The sequence below is a fragment of the Oryzias latipes genome, chromosome 2 (genome assembly GCF_002234675.1).
Source record: "Oryzias latipes chromosome 2, ASM223467v1".
Classification (NCBI taxonomy): domain Eukaryota; kingdom Metazoa; phylum Chordata; class Actinopteri; order Beloniformes; family Adrianichthyidae; genus Oryzias; species Oryzias latipes.
In genome coordinates this window covers 11,707,693-11,725,533 of record NC_019860.2, presented here as the reverse complement: position 1 = coordinate 11,725,533, position 17,841 = coordinate 11,707,693, and the positions used below count along the sequence as shown (strand labels likewise).

The following is a 17,841-nucleotide window of genomic DNA, read 5'->3' as shown; positions in this document are numbered from 1 at the left end:
TTTAAACAATGATAATATTAAAAAAACATATTTTTACAATTTAATTTTACATGCAATAAAAGCACCATCACAGAATTGACATAAATTAAGTCACTCAGGCCCTGTCTAACAATGTAACAAAAGATTAATAAGCTAAAACCAACATTTTTCTTATGTCAATGGTTGTGAAGTTCGAGCGACAACAAGATTTAGTCTTAGAAACACTAAAAATACATGGGGGCAATGCAGATCGACGTGTTTGAGATGAACCAGCGCCTCGTCTGGATCATTGAGGAGACCAGGCCGGAAGGGTGGGTGAGATGAAGGCAAAGCTACAGTGAGACTGAAGGAGAACAGGAAGTTGGAGTTGTCATTAACATTTAATTGAGGTTTAATGTGCCTCTCCTCTCTTAGTTTGTTATTATATCTTTTAAGAATATTTTCATGTTTTGTAATGTATGTAGCCTTTTTTAATGAATATGTATTTTAAATTATTTCAATTGATCACTCAACTACAAAAACCGTCAGGACACGTTTCCCATCATGCAGTATTTTGTAGTCAATTGCGGCTTGCAGTCAGGGCAGTACTAAATTTCCAGCTCCGTTCGCTTGGGTTGGTGCCTTGCATCCACCCCTCTCTCGTGATATTTTTGTGATGCAAAAGATGTGGAACAAAAAAATCAGGTGATCTGCACAGCGTTGCGACCACCTGGGTGATCTCAAACACGCTTGTTGTGCATTTTGGCTGCACTTGATTGGTGTCACCAACATGAATTTCCATCCGTTTTTGAGCCTTTCTCTGATCTCAGGTATCTGTAACGATTATTCTGATTTCCCGTTTCCTCTACAATAACTTGTGACCGGGGTTTAAACATGCAAAAAGTACCGTATTTTCCGGACTATAAGTCGCACCGGAGTATAAGTCGCACCAGCCCAAAATTGCATTATAAAGTAGAAAAAAACACAGATAAGTCGCACTGGACTATAAGTCGCATTTTAACTTTCACAACCTTATATGACACAATCATAGCAGACTGTTTATCTAATAATTTCACAGTAATTTTTTCTCAAACTTATTTATTTATTCTTTTCATGAAGCATCATTGGCTAACTTATACTCTGTTTTCATCCTGTATTTGTAGAAACAGTTTTCACTTTTATTGCATTTCTGAATTTATGAAATCATTGGAAAATAGAATATTATGTTGTTAGCCTTCAAGATCTTACTGTAAAAAAAAGTTTGCTGATTCTCTGAGTCACTTAACATCCTCTTAACACTTAACATACCTCATACATCAAATTGACCCAGGAACATCATCTCTGTTCCTCACAAATGAACATAACAGGAGGGTTAACAATGTATTTATTTCAATTTATTTCTAATATAAGTCGCTGCGGAGTATAAGTCGCACCCCTTGCCAAACTATGAAAAAAAGTGCGACTTATAGTCCGGAAAATACGGAAATAAGTACGAAAATCCAAAAATGGTTTCTAAATTTTGTTTCTCCTTTACTGATTTGCGTGTTAAAAAGTGAGCTTGGAAAAAAAAACGTTCAACCCAGACTCAAAATTGGGAGCACATACTCTCTGACTTCACCTTAAATTTTAATAAGTCCAAGTATTGTCCAGATTTACTGACAATCCTCTTAAAGCCAGACTGAGGGTCTTAGCTGTATGGGAGGAAGTGCTGCCAAGTGTCCAGCAGTAAGACGTTGTTATTAGGACGCTCAGATTTTACCCAGCAGGCCAAGACATGGTTGTAGTTTTAAAAATAGTTTTATTTTAAGTTAAAAGAGAATAAAAACCTCACACTGCAGGGAAAAACAGCAAGGAGGCCTATTTGCCTGGACAAAAAGGCACACCAGCGCCTCTATTTCCTGAGGAGGCTCAGGCGTGCTGGGATGGGGATCTCAGTCCTGACCTCCTTCTACAGGTGTGTGGTGGAGAGCGTCCTGGCCTCCTGCATCCCGGTGTGGCACGGCAGCTGCTCTGCGGCAGAGAGGAAAGCTCTGCAACGAGTGACCAAAGCTGCACAGAGGACTGTGGGCTGCAGCCTGCCATCCACCACTGACCAGATGCAGGAAACGGGCCTCCCGCATCCTGAAAGACCCCACTCACCCCTCACCCTGTTCTCCCTGCTCCCCTCAGGCAGGAGACTGAGGAGCATAAAGAGCAGGACCACCAGACTGAGGAACAGTTTCTTCCCTGAAGCAGTCAGACTGCTGAACTCTGGTTGATCACTGCAACCCCCCCCCCCTCTCCATGGACAACAAGCTAATTTTCATGTGCAATATCACAGGGCTGTGCAATACTTAATATAATATACTGTGCAAATTGAAACATACTTTCTGTGCAATACTCACCAGGAACCACATTGTAACATATTGATATCACATTGATATTATATTATTTATTAATGTCTGAATGTAAACGGCTGGCCCGGGACCAGAGAGCCTAATTTCGTTTTATCATGTGATAAAATGACAATAAAGATTTCCTGATTCCTGATTCCTGATTCCTGATTGGGCTGTGGCTCAAGGACAGAGGGGAAAAAAAACCTCAGAACGAAGACAGAAAATACACACATATGAATTATGACTGAATAATTTGTATAGAAAGTTTTCCAGCTGTGACTTGGTGAACTGACCAGACCTCAGTTAGTTTCGAGACCTTCCAGCACAGACGGAATGGAGCTGATTGTTGATGATTCTCCACAGAGTGGACCAGCAGAGCTCAGAGACTCCCAGTGGTCAGTCTGTCCAGCAGGATCAAACACAGCTGGACTTCATATTTCTGGTCTGTACATAAACAATAACTATTTTTCCATCATTCTGTTCAAAGTCATCTCCATGCTGCACTTTGTAGACCAGTGGATTGTCAGTTTGTCCAACATGGAGCTGATGTTTGGCTCCATGAATTCACTCTGATTGGCTCATTCATTTATAATTCTGTTGCAGCTGCTGGAGGAAAACATTGTCACTTTTGTGAGGAAGGAGTTGAAGAAGATCCAGAAGCTTCTGAATCAAAATGAGGATGAGGAGCTGGAGGATGAAGATGAAGGGCAGAGGCGCAGCAGAGAGTCACTGGTAAAGATTACGGAGAACTTCCTGAGGAGAATGAAGCAGGAGGAGCTGGCTGATCGACTGACGATTTTTCTGAAAGTTTCACCTTGCTGGATAAATTAAGATTTAGTAATGTCTAATCACAGATCACCATGTATTCAATTACTGCTGTCATGTGATTACTTTTATGAGCAATTAGTTAACTATGCCATGGCTAATTTGCCTGTAATTAATTAACTGCGATTAACTCAATAACCTGACACCTCTAATTAAAATCCTCATAATTTAGGTCTGCAGAGAGTTTACTTACTTTGTTTTTGTCTTCAATCAGGATTTTTTGCAGTTTATCAGCATAAAGTCAAATCTGGGCACAGGAAGAAGTTCCAGCGTGTGTTTGAAGGAATCGCTCAAGCGGGAAACCGAACCATTCTGAATGAGATCTACACAGATCTCTACATCACAGAGGGAGGAACTGGAGAGCTAAATGAAGAACATGAGGTCAGACAGATTGAAGCAGCATCCAGGAAAGAAACAGAAACAATAATCAGACAAGAAAAGCTCTTTAAACTCCCAGCTGGAAGACAAGAACCAATCAGAACCGTGTTGACAAAGGGAGTGGCTGGCATCGGGAAAACTGTCTTAACACAGAAGTTCACTCTGGACTGGGCTGAAGGCAAAGCTAACCAGAACAACAACTTCATATTTCCATTCACTTTCAGAGAGCTGAATGTGCTGAAAGAGGAGAAGTTCAGCTTGGTGGAACTTGTTCATCACTTCTTCCCTGAAACCAAAGAAGCAGGAATCTGCAGCTTTGAAGACTTCCAGGTCATCTTCATCTTTGATGGTCTGGATGAGTGTCGACTTCCTCTGGACTTCCATAAAACTCAGATCCTAAATGACCCTAAAAAGTCTACCTCAGTGAGGGATCTACTGACAAACCTCATCACGGGGAAGCTGCTACCCTCTGCTCGCCTCTGGATCACCACACGACCTGCAGCAGCCAATCAGATCCCTGCTGAGTGTGTTGACATGGCGACAGAGATCAGAGGGTTCAATGAGCCACAGAAGGAGGAGTACTTCAGGAAGAGATTCAGAGATGAAGAGCAAGCCAACAGAATTATCTCGCAAATAAAGAGATCCCGAAGCCTCCACATCATGTGCCACATCCCAGTCTTCTGCTGGATCACTGCTACAGTTCTGGAGGTTCTGCTGAAGAGCACAGAAGGAGGAGAGTTGCCCAAGAGCCTGAGTGAGATGTACATCCACTTCCTGGTGGTTCAGGCCAAAGTCAAGAAGGTCAAGTATGATGGAGGAGCTGAGACAGATCCGCACTGGAGTCCAGAGAGCAGGAAGATGATTGAGTCTCTGGGAAAACTGGCTTTTGAGCAGCTGCAGAAAGGCAACCTGATCTTCTATGAATCAGACCTGAATGTTCTGAGTGTTCAGGAGTTTCTGGCTGCTTTTCATGTACACCTGACCTTCATCACCTCTGGACTCAACCTCATGAAGGAAAAACAATCAAAGATCACTCAAACTCAACTAAACAGTTCAGTCCAGTTCTACCAGAGTGCTGTGAACAAGGCCTTACAAAGTCCGAATGGACACCTGGACTTGTTCCTCCGCTTCCTTCTGGGACTTTCACTGCAGAAAAACCAGAGTCTTCTACGAGGTCTGCTGTCTCAGACAGGAAGCAGCTCACACACTAATCAGGAAACAGTCCAGTATATCAAAAAGAAGTTTAGTGAGAATCTGTCTGCAGAGAAAAGCATCAATCTGCTCCACTGTCTGAATGAACTGAATGATGATTCTCTAGTGGAGGAGATCCAACAGTCCCTGAGGTCAGGACGTCTCTCCACAGATAAACTGTCTCCTGCTCAGTGGTCAGCTTTGGTCTTCATCTTACTGTCATCAAGAGAAGATCTGGAAGTGTTTGACCTGAAGAAATACTCTGCTTCAGAGGAGGCGCTTCTGAGGCTGCTGCCAGTGATCAAAGCCTCCAACAAAGCTCTGTAAGAACTCTCATGGAAGCACGAGAGAGTTGAAGCATTTGTTTTATTAGATAAAACTAAGGTCATTTAATCTCTTTTCCTTAATGCATTTCTTCTTCTTTTCATTTTGGCTTTTCCCTTCGAGGGTCGCCACAGTGAATCATCTAACCTTGTCTTCTGCATTGTCTCCTATAAAACAAGCTAGTTAAAAGCTACTTTGATTTCTTCATTGACTACATCGATAAGCCCCCTCTTTAGTCGTCCTATAGACCTCTTGCCTGGTAGGTCTAGACTCTGCATACTTCCACCAATATATTCACTCTCTCCCCTCTGGACATGTCCATACTATCTCAGTCTTTATTCTCTGACTTTATCTCTTATTTTCTCTGACTTTATCTCCAAAGCTTTTGCTGTCCCTTATAACAGATCCCATACATACTGGTCACTCCAAAAGAGAACCTTAGTGTTTTCATCTCTGCTACCTCCAGCCTTTCCCCAACCATTCCAACCTGCCACACTCTCCATTACCCTGGGCTGTTGACCCTAGATACTTAAAATCATCCACCTTCTTTGTCTTTTCTCCCTGTGACCTTGCTCTTCTACTTGGGTCCCTCTCATTCACACATACGTACTCTTTCTTTCTGTGGCTAACCCTAATTTCTCTCCTTTCCAGGCCAAACCTCCACCTCTCTAGTTTTTCCCCCAACTGTTCCCTGCTTTCGCTACAAAATCACAATTTTAACTCCAAATGTTATACTCAGTGGTGATTCCTGTCTAACATAATCTGTCAGCCTGTCTAGCACCATTCCAAACAGAAAGGGACTAAGAGCTGATCCCTGAAGTAATCCCACCATCACCTTGAACTCCTCTCTTACTCCTACAGCACACCTCACCACTGTCTTACAGCCCTTGTACATGTCCAGCACTGCCCCAACATACTTATTTACCACTCCAGACTTCCTCATACAATACCACAGTTCCTTGTTGGGCATCCTGTCATAAGCTTTATCCAGATCTACAAAGACACAGTGTAGCTCTCTTTGACCTTCTCCGTCCTTTACTAATAAACTTCTCAAAGCAAATATTGCATATGTAGAGCTAAATCTTTGCATGAGGCCATACTGCTGCTCACAAATGTTCACTCTTGCTTTTAATTTAGCTTCAGTTACTCTTTCTGCCAACTTCATTGTAAGGCTCATCAGGCTTTATTCCTCTGTAGTTTCCACAACTCTGCACATCTCCATTATTCTTAAGAATGGGCACCATCACCAAATATCCTGTTGAACAATCCAGTCTAAAACTCCACTCCCATCTCTCCTAGACACTTCAATACCTCCACAGGCACGGAAGCATCAGGACCAAGTGCCTTTCTACTTCAATGCCCCCACACTACACCCTTACTAATCTTTGTTACTCACCTTTTCTATTATTTGTTCTCTCTCGTTTTCTTCATTTATCAACTCATGTTTGGCTTTAAAGTATTCTTTCCATCTTTCCATTACACTATTGGCACCTGTCAACACATAACCATCCCTACTCTTAATCACCCCAACCTGTTGCATTTCCTTCCCATCTCGGTCTCTCTGCCTTCCTGCTTTGCCTAGGTCAGTTTCTCCCTCTTTACTACCCAACCTAGCATGCAAGTCATCATAACCCCCATGTTAGGTCTTTGACACCTCTACTTTCACCTTGCGCTGCATCCCTGTTTCAACTGCTACTTAAAAGCCATGAAACATGCTTCCTTTTTCAGCTTCCACCAGTTTGTCCTCTTCTCTGCCTTTGCACTTTCCTTCTTCATCTTCTTCATCACCAGAGTCATCCTACACACCACCATCCTATGCTGTCTGGAAACATGCTCACTCCTTTACAGTCACTGATCCCCTTCATATAACACCCTCTACACAAGATGCAGTCTCCTAAACTTCTATCCTTGCTACCTTTCCAAAAATCCCGGATGAGGAAGTAGGTCCCGTTGTAAACAAACAGCTGCCACAGACATTTATTTTATGCAGCAGCTTGGTCATATACGAGACGGTCTTCCAAACATGCTTTTATTAATGTTATGAATTTTATGAAGCGCCTGTTCACTCATTTTATTTCATCCGTGTGGTCAGTGCTTTTTTTTGTGGAAGAACGGAGCTGGAAGAAGGCTTAGGATAGGCTAACACACGCTAACAACATTAGCCTTGTGGACACAAAATCCAGGACCATGCGAGAAACGCAGCAATCTGCATCCTGGCTGCACGTAAATATGTGTGAATGACATCAGTCTTTATTTTGTCGGGACACAACTGGAAACATAAATCCACGTGATTGTTTGAACAGTTTCTAAGGACTGAGCGACATTTATTTCTGCTCTGAAAGGTTCACACACACCTCCCCAAAGCCACTGTGTGTGCTGGCGGTTCCTCCCGGGTCCTGCAGCCGCTAACCCAGAGCGGCGGGATGGCTCGCAGTCTGAATTCTCCCACACATAACAAAACAACAAAACGCACACGTAAAAAAGCATCCTCCTCCCCTCAGACACAAATTTATCAATCCAGCTGCTCTGCTCACTCGGGTGCCAGTGGACCGAGTGAGCGTCGGGGGGCACGAAGCGGTCCTGCCCCGCATCTCCCTCGTGAGGGGTGTAAGAGAGGCGAAGAGCCAGCGGGGCGAGAGTGGAGCGGCGCTTTTCACGGGGCCTCCGCAGAACAGCTGGTCGGTCCCCTATGTGCTCCAAAGCTTTCTCTCAGCAAAACACCATCTATGCCTGACGTAAACCAGAGCAGTAGTGACACACGATCCGAATGAACCATTTACAAGCTCAACGATCGGATAAACTATCGGTATAACCCAGCTATCTCGACCGGAAAGAAATATTGATCCGAACGAGTCTAATTGGGGCAGACTATTCCAAACGGCATGTTTATATGACGCATTTTCTTTCCGATCAGGCGTTCTTTCCGATTACTTTTGCCCATGTAAATGCAGCTAGTGAGGGTCATTGTTAATTGTGCCGGTATGGATATCTTGGGTCTGATTTGCATATTTGGTTTGGCTTTTTACGTTGGATGCTCTTACTGGCACAACCCTCTGTATTTATCTGGGTTAGGGACTGGCACAATGGAATCCTGGCTTTGGCTCCCTTGTGGCTACATTCCTAAATACATTACTGAAGAGGGATTATTCAAAAGTAAAATATGTAACTGATTGTAATTATTTTATTTCATTACCTACCATCACCTGTTTCAGACTGGGCTACTGTAACCTGTCAGAAAGAAGCTGTGCAGCTCTGTCCTCGGCTCTCAACTCTCAGTCCTCCAGACTCAGAGTTCTGGATCTGAGTAACAACAACCTGCAGGATTCAGGAGTGGAGCTTATGTCTACCGAACTGAAGAGTTCACACTGTGAACTGGAGACTCTCAGGTCAGGTCTGATTAAATTATTGATTAAATTATTTTTTTCAGATTCTGTTTGGTTTTCTCTGATTAAGAAGAAGCTGATAATTACAGTGATAATTCTGAGTTTAGTTGTATGTTTGTCATGCCAAAACAAAACAAAAGCATTTCATTTGTTCAAGAGTAGTCAGCTGGGCCAAATGTTAAAGTTTTGTGTAATTTGAGGGCACAATATCACGAACTGTGTTTCCATTACACTTATGTGCAAAACCATATCAAAATTCAAAAAAAATTAGAAAATACACAGTTTCGCTATAACTCTGTCTCCATTAAATCATAATAATGCAAATAAACACAAACAAACGTACACGATAATTCATTCAAAAACATTGCAAAAAACATTACATCAGATGTTTTCAAATTTCTGCAAACAGCACTAGTGCTCATCATCATCTATCAGAGGAAATGTCGGCGTCTTATCTAGGCCATGGTGTGGCAAGCTACATGGGAGCGGGTACAGAAGAAGCGATTTTGGGAAATTGTTGTGAGTGATTGTACAGAGTAGCTGTGGATCCAACTATTACACATGACATGCTCAACTTTTGATGAGTTGTGTTATGCAGAGGCATAACATCCCAAGTAAAAACTAAGTAGTGCTTGTCTCAAAACAAGCTGCTTCTCGCTGAGATCGTGTAGTTGTTTGGTGCGGTATAGAGCTGCTCAAAGAGGCTCAGTATGCGGTGCTGCCAACTAGTGGTCGGGGTTTAAGTGGAAAACAAGAGCTAAAGGACACTCATAAATAATTAATTAAATGTCATCCTGAGAGCATTTTAACCCTTGTGCTATCCTATGACCCCACCCTTACATTGACGTGTTCTCCCTACCAAGACAAAGGTGGATATAGGTGAAGAGGATTTCATGTAATCCATGGACACCAGTGAAGATCACAAATCATTGAAGAAAAAAGTGTCCAGCGCACTGTCTTGTGGGGTCTAGATCAGTGTTTTTCAACCTTTTTTGAGCCACTGCACACTTTAACCTTGAAAAAAATCCCGCGGCACACCACAACATCCCAAAAAAAAACAAGGCTGAAACTCTGTTTTGATTTACACGACCGCCCCCCCCCTCCCCCCCGGCAATCTGACGTGCATTTTTGTGATAATTGTGGCAGAAAAAGCAGATGCTGACAGGGCAGAAGTTGCAGATGTTGTTTCTAAAAGATGTAATAAAAGTTAAGTTACATACAAACTGTAATTTCGTTGTGGTTACAAGACGTTTAGCAAGGCGCTGTCCCTTTAAGCCAATGCATCATGGGAGATGTAGTGTGAAAACTACGTGAAAAAGGCAGAAAGACTCACGTCTCTGAGCTTCATGGTTTTGTTCTCTTGTTCCACGGTCTGATACCGGATTCTGTGGAAAGCTACACCGCTAAAGACGAGCTTTAGCTGGTATTTTTGTTGGAACTGAGTGACTTATGAGCTAAATTGGAACAAGGAAGTTAAGACTTTAACCACTTCTGATTGGTCAGACTGATGACATGTGATTAAGCCTTCAAGAATGATTGGTGGAGTCGTGGAGACAGTAAAAGCTGCGGGACTTTTCAGAAAACAGTTATAGCGGCAGCTAAATCAGGGTACCGTCATTATTATCAAAATGTCTTTAATAGAATCAAATAAACACAAAGAAAACAGTATTTTACGATCTTTCATATTCCTAACTACTCAGTGTTTTATCAGGACCTGTTTGGATGAACAAAGAGCTGTCTGATATCCTGGAGATGGAAAATGCTTTTAGATCAGTTAATGAGGGCAATTTTCCACGGCACACTTGACCATCTCCCACGGCACACTAGTGTGCCGCGGCACAGTGGTTGAAAAACACTGGTCTAGATGACCTCACATCCAATGTTAAAGTGCTTAGGATATCGCAAGGGTTATATCAATGCATGTGTTGCCAAATAAACCATTGCAATATATCGCCAAATCGATTTTTTTCTCCCTAATGTTTATTGTTTAAAGTGTGATGATTCAATAATTGTTGGTAGCATTTTTTGAAATTATTGTGCTCTAGGTCACTCATCTGTTGTTAATAGGTCGCTTATGGATCCAGATTGCTCTGCCAGAAGTACCTGCTGGACAAAATCAAGACTTTTGTTGATGTTGAATCATTTTTAACGGTTGTCGAATGCAAGTATAGTAGCTTTAGTCTCACTGCAGTTCTCGCTCTCTTTCTCCCATTATGTTGTGTGTGCAGCCTGTCAGGTTGTCTGATCACAGAGAAAGGCTGTGCTTCTCTGGCCTCAGCTTTAAACTCCAACCCCTCCCATTAAAGAGAGCTTGACCTGAGCCACAATCATCCAGGAGAGGCTGGACTGAAGCTGCTGTCGGCACAGCTGGAGGATCCACAGTGGAGACTGGACACTCTCAGGTATTATATAATTTCCGTGTTCAGCCCACGCTAGTAACCATTAATGTCAGACATCCAGAATTAGCCAAATACTAACCATCAACTAATTTGTAAAATCATCATACAAAGCGAAGATTTATCATGTTTTATTAAGGTTAACGTGGAGTTCATCACCATGCTACCAAAATTTCACTTAAGGCTTTGGAAAATATAAAAATAATTATATAAGTCAAATCGCAGTATAAAAATTAATAAAGTGTTTGTTGACTCTGCATACCAAGCAGTTTGGGGGCCCCGGGCAGACAAAAATATGAGGCCTTCTACAGCAGTTGTATCGATTTCTTTTTTTAAATCATTACCTATACGGAAACAATTTGGATAACTTCCTTACTGGTCTATTACTTTTAGACAACATCGATGTCAAGAATCTAAATGTGAATTTAAAAACTGAAATCACATTTACATGTTTTTTTATTTTGTCAGGTTTGGCTAAAGATGGCAAAAGAAACAGAGTTTTTTTTTACATTTTTTTAATTCTTTTTTTGTTTTTCCTATTTTATCTATCTTCCAGCACTTTTGGATGTATGGCAACAAATGTCTCTTTATCTTTTCCTCTTTTCACATCCTCTTGGAAAATTAAGATTCAATACAGTAAACCCTTGTTTATCGCGGGAGTTACGTTCCAAAAAGAACCCGTGATAGGCAAAATCCGTGAAGTAGAAACCTCTATTTTTTAACAATTATTATACAATTAAATACTCTGTTATACATTGAAAAGAAAGAACAAACCATTTTACAGGCTCAAACATTTGTTTCACAAATCAAAGTACTTTAAAGACGTTTTTTTTTTCAACAAATAACTTCTGTACTGTACTGTCAAATAATAATTTTAATCATCAATGTGAACAGAAGGCTTCAAATCGCGGAGATTAGCCCCGCCCACCGCGACCCGAAGAATTGGATTAAACGGGAGAAAATTTAAAATGATCATGAAAAAAATACAAAGTACAAACGGACAAATAGTGGCTCAGGTGTATTTCAATGCTCTTCAGTCTGAGAAGCTGCAGTGTTTTCTCCTTCTCAAGCCCGCGGTGCAGCTGTGTTTGTTCGGGAGAAGAACATAGTGATTGACAGTTGGTGTTGCTCTTTTTCTATGGGTTTTAGAGAAACTTGAAATTGCAAGATGATTTGCATGTACGTAATTTGGAAAGCTGATTTACGTACGTGTACATATTAAACTGCAACATTATTGACGCGCAGGTAGAGAAAAAGCGGAGTGACTTTTTTAGCCAATCAGAATGCAGAACACAATGCACGATGCAAATCCGTGAAGTAGCGAAACCGTGAAAAGTAAACCGCGTTATAGCAAGGGATCATGGCCGGCCCTCCCTATACGCGAATTACGCAGCCGCGTAGGGCCCCCGTCACCACCAGGGCCCCGAAGTGGAGAAAAAATAAAATTAAAAAAAGACCCAAATCTGGCAACCTATTTCATAGCTGTGAATGTTGTGCAAAAGAATGTTGCCTGCACTTTTGTGATCCCCCCCGTCAACACACCTGAACCAATCTGGCAACCCAAATAATGACGTTACGCCACTCTCAGCAACGATTGGTCAACATCACTGCATCTGAGCCTGGCACAGTGTGCATTTACGAGAGCATTTTGTTTCAATAAAGTTGAGAAAAGAAAAAAAAACGAGCACATTTTGTCACACTGATCAAAGCGACAACAAGAGCACTTCATGCCACATAGACTTTAACCATCAGGAACTGAAAAAAGATGAACAACTTCAGCATCAATCACAAGGTAAGTTTGGAGGATGATGGGGCCATATTTTTTACATTATCCAGTATTTCTGTGCATTCGCGATTTAAAATACTAATTGATCCGAAGTTCGGTAAAGTTAGAAAGACAGGTGAAGTTTGCACATAAACGACCCCGTTTCGTAATTTCCAATGGAAAACTCTAAAATAATTCTGATACCCAAGTTTCCTGGATGAGGTCAGACATGACCTTCCAAAACGGCGAAGAGAAGATTAAATAACGACAACGGTGATGGCTGATAAATGTTTAACTCACGTTATCGTATTGTTTCATTATTTTGCTAACACATATTAAGTGCGTTCTGCATTTTCCGGTTTATGTCAGTAAAAAAACTCCTGTTTATCTGTTATAGACAGTCAGGTAGTCTGACTTTTTCAACAATGTGTCTTAAAATCTTGCATTGGCATGAAATATGGAGAATCAAAACTGCCAAATACATAGGAAATAAAGGTTCTAATTTATTAATGACAAAAAAAATGTACTCATTGTAAAATTATGAACATACAAAATAATAGAATAAGAAGTGTATAAATGCTTATATTTCCATTTATACTCAAATTATTATTCACATTTATTATTTATAAATAGGTACAGTTCTTTCTTATTTGTATTTTGCAGTTTTGGTTTTACATAATGAGGATGTTTTGCACAGTTCCGTGTCAGCCAACATTTTCTTCTGCTCTCAAAAAGTATCAAAAAGTATTGGAGGAGGTGCAGCATCCACATCCCTTCATGTGGCATGTATAGTAATTTAAAAAACAGTGTCTGCATAACCCCTTTTTTCCATAAACAGCGGCTGAAGAGTATGGAGCCCCAAACTGTTCATAATTAAATAAATAAATATGATCTTGTGCAAATATATAATCCAACAATCTATTTCTCATAAATATATAAAAAGATCATGACATTGTGAAAAACCTGCACACAGATTTTAACTGAACCACTAAACTATTAGTAGTAATCTGCTATAGTTATTTTATTAACTTCATCATTAATTATTGTATAATAATTCTTGTTTTTTAGCTGCAGAAGAAACTCCTGTCACCACATCTTCTGTTGAAAGGGAAAACGTTGATGCTGCTGCTGGTAAGTTCAAATTTACCCAATATGGAACCCAAATCAAACTTATTGTTTCATTATTACTTAAAAGACAGTTATACATTTGTGCACACACGCACAACAGTGAAGGCACTTCTTTCCAACATTCTGCACTAGATATATCTCATTTATATTACAACAACAGTTGCGTTTTGTTGGTGCTGCTGATCAGTTAGAGGGCCCACAAATTAAATTTCGCTTAGGGCCCCCGGAAGACCAGGGCCGGCCCTGCAAGGGATCACTGTATACGACTTTTTTAAAAATCACTTTAAATCATCATTTAATCTCTGCCAGTGTTGCTAGATAGTCATGGTTTTCCAGCACAAAAATCATCTAAAAGCCAATAGATCCACCTACCCAAAATATTAATCAGTGATTAATTAGCAGTAATAATCATCTATTATTTATTACTTCCTCATTTGATTGAAAGTTCAACTTGAACACATTTTAGATGATAATATGTCCACCGTTTTTATTTTGTGGATTTTACAAGGGTGCCTTGTTTGTGCTAGCTTTATCGTCTTGATAATTTTATGTGAGTGGAAAAAAGTAAAGTAAAGTAAAGATTTGTGAATTAGTTTCAATGTTGAGAAATGTGTTAAGTAATTTAATTACAATTTCATCCAGTAACTAAAAAAAGTAATACATTACTTTTTAAAAGTAATTTACACTGATGCCAGTTCAGTGATTGTTTTTTTTTTAAATGACAGTGTTGAATAATGATGGACGCAAAGTCTATTTTAGACATTTTATTAAGTGCTCAGCTCGGGGCCCCTAAAGTGTTGGGGACCCCAGGCGATCGACTACCTTTGCCTTGTGGTAGGTCCGCCCCTGCCAATACACTGTCAGCTACTTGTTCACAGGTGTGCCATGATGACAAGAGCAGGGGGACAGAGACAAAGATAATTGATTTCATTTATTTATTCTACAGCAAACGAAGGCAGCAGCTCACATAACCATGGAGCTGCAAAAGCAACCCACCTTCTCAAAGCCATGCAGCAGAGCAACTGTCACAGGCCAAATCAAAGCCCCGCCATCTCTGTTCCACACACACGCTGTCCCCAATTAATACAAGGCCTATTTATGAATTAGATTCCCATTAGCAAGACTAATAAACACTTTATGGTAGTAAAGTGTTGCATTTTAGTTATTATAATTTAAATAACGTCAACACTGGAGCTAAAGCTACTGTGTTAAAGGGTTAAAAAAATGAGGCAGAAGGGAGCACTTTCCAAACATCTCTATTGTTAAAGTCAGAATTTTCTCTGAACCTCCTCCTTTTTCAGGGTGGAGCCTGTTGGAGATCAGTGGTTGACTCCAGGTCTGAAGAAGTGTAAGTGTGCTTTTCAATTGATTCATAACAACAAAGTAGCTCAAATTCACACATCTTTAAACTGTCACATCAGTCATTCATGAGTCCTCGTCAAAGTGTCCATCAATAATCAGATGATGGATCAATAACTGCATCTGGATTGTGTTTGTGTCTCTGTCAGATGCCTGTCACCTCACAATCGACACAAACACAGTGAACAGACACCTCAAACTGTCTGAAAACAACAAGAAGGTGACCTTTGAGAAGAAGCTTCAGTCATATCCTGATCATCCAGACAGATTTGATCATTGGTATCAACTGCTGTGCAGAGATGGTCTGACTGGTCGCTGTTACTGGGAGGTTGAGTGGTCAGATCTTGGTTACATATCAGTGAGTTACAGAGGAATCAGAAGAAAAGGAAACAACAATGACTGTTTGTTTGGTTGGAACAGTCAGTCCTGGGGCCTGTTTCAGAAAGGAGGTTAAGTGTAAACTCTGAGTGCGTTAACCCTGAAATCAGGGAAACCCTGGGTTTTCCGTTTCAGAATGGGAGGTTTGTTAAACCAGAGAAAGCAGAGTAAGTCAAACCCGTTCCTGAAAGAGAGGTAACTTATACTCGGAGTCAGTGTCCATGGTTACTTATGCTGTGAACCTAACCTGGTCGGGAGCAGGTTTTATTCTCCAAACTCAAAGTTTCTGCCGGTCCCCTCCCCTTTTTAAAGACGAAGCGGTATTTTTTGCTTTAACCTTCATTGTCCAAATTTCCGTCACACAGAGACGGTCTAAGTGACAAGAATGGCTTGTCCTTTTTTGGAGGACCCAATAGACGAGGAGGCTGCATTAATTCATAGAGAATTACATTTACGTCGTGCGAGGATTTTGAGACCTAGACTCGATTTTTTTTGTCATTTCCCCATACGTTTTTGTTTGAGCGTTACCGTTTTTCGTTGCAGTCAATTACATATATACAATGAAAACAACATTAGATATGTATTGCTATGTAGATGTTTCATATGTCAAATATTGTCAACAAAGCCTACATCCATGACATGCTCAAATTTGACCTGATTGAATTATGTTTTTATACTTCATTTTTAGCTGCTACCATGTTCTTTTAATTCCTGCAGGATTGCATCTACATGAAAATGAAATCAGGGACATTTAATTAGATTAATGTAAAAATTACTTTTTGGAAACACAACTTGCTAGTACTGCTTACTTTCTTAATCCCATATAAACCTATACCACTTGATCAATTCAAGGGTAGTGTTGCAGTGTGTGTGTGCTGAGCGGGGTGCGAGCCACGAGAGAGAAGGGGAGGGGCGAGTGCAGGTGCAGATGGGGGGGGGGGGGTGTGCGTGTGTGCGTGGTATATATTGTGTGTTCGGAGAACGGAGCACTTAGTTAAATAAAGAGAAGGTGTCATTCCCAGAATAACTGCTTTGGAGTCATTCTTAATCCGCTCTGGAGGTTGAGGGTTTCGAACGGGAAGTGAACCCCGAAGGAGAATTCCCTTCGGCCCTGAAGGAAATCTCCCCTGCGCTTCTGACCACGGTCGGTCGGAAAGACGAGAGAAAAGAAAGGAGAAGTCTTCGCGCAGCGAAAGGTTCAACAGTAGACAAAAGTTCACTTTTAAAACACAATTGCATGTATTAATATTAAACTGACCAAGAGAGGAAGGTTAACAAAAAAGTCCTCTAAACATTACCGACGTCAAATGCATTTTCCCTCAGATTGGTTCTGTCACTATGCAGCATTTCATGCATTTACACCAGGAATAACACTTCAAAAGTACACCTAGATATCCCCATTTTTTTATTTCACACCTTACGCTACTTAAAAAGTTATTACAGCCAATATTTTTATAACAATGATTTAAATGCAAACTTACGCATTAACTTGAGCAGCTATGTTTTCCCACGCTAACTGTCTCTGTTTTGCAGATGCAGTGGTGTTGCTTTTCTTCTGGAATATGTGCTCATATTCACTGTAACTCTGCAGCAGCACGTCAAGTTCAGCTGGCAAAAAATATGCAGACCTCTTTGTTTTCACGGTTGCCATGGTGACTCGTGATATCTGCGCTCCATTGATAATGGCTTCTTATAGTCGCGGTGCGGACGCTTAACTCTGAATCAGTCCACTCAGAGTTGATTGACCTAACTCGGATCAGCTTCTCTGAAACAGAAAACTCAGAGTTGTTAATCTCTCGATTGACCAACTCAGAGTTCAAGTTTAACCTCAGAGTTGGTTGAACCTCCTTTCTGAAACAGGCCCCTGGAGTCTGATCTGCTCTTATGATCGTGGTTACTCCGTCTCCCACAATAACATAGAAACATACATCTCCTCTTCCTCTCCCTCTCCATCTTCCTCTCACAGAGTAGCAGTGTATGTGGACTGGCCTGCTGGAACTCTGTCCTTCTTCAAAGTGTCCTCTGACTCACTGATCCACCTCTACACCTTCAACACCACATTTACTGAACCTCTTTACCCTGGTTTGGGGTTTAGAGCCAGGCCCGAGTCCTCCATGGTTCTGAGTTAAGTTTGTGATTCTGTTAGAGAACCTTTCTGTTGTACAATTAGTTCAGTCTGTACATGTCTGTGCATGTCTCACATTTTCATTCTTTCACATTTCTACTTTTTAAATTCTGTATTCAATTCATCAAACTGACTTTTTGTTACAATATCTATAACAGCGTTCAAGTTTAAAATGAGCTGAAATATTTAAATTTTATGTCATTAATGATGAAGAGAAAATACCTGCTAAAAAAGAGGGCATAAGGGGAAAGGAAGG

At 40.9% G+C, this 17,841-nt stretch overlaps 1 pseudogene; it reads left to right on the top strand.

Annotated features, from left to right (window-relative positions):
- Positions 1–3,228: 3,228 nt before the first annotated feature.
- LOC105353548 lies at positions 3,229–15,541 on the top strand (annotated as a pseudogene).
- Positions 15,542–17,841: the final 2,300 nt, after the last annotated feature.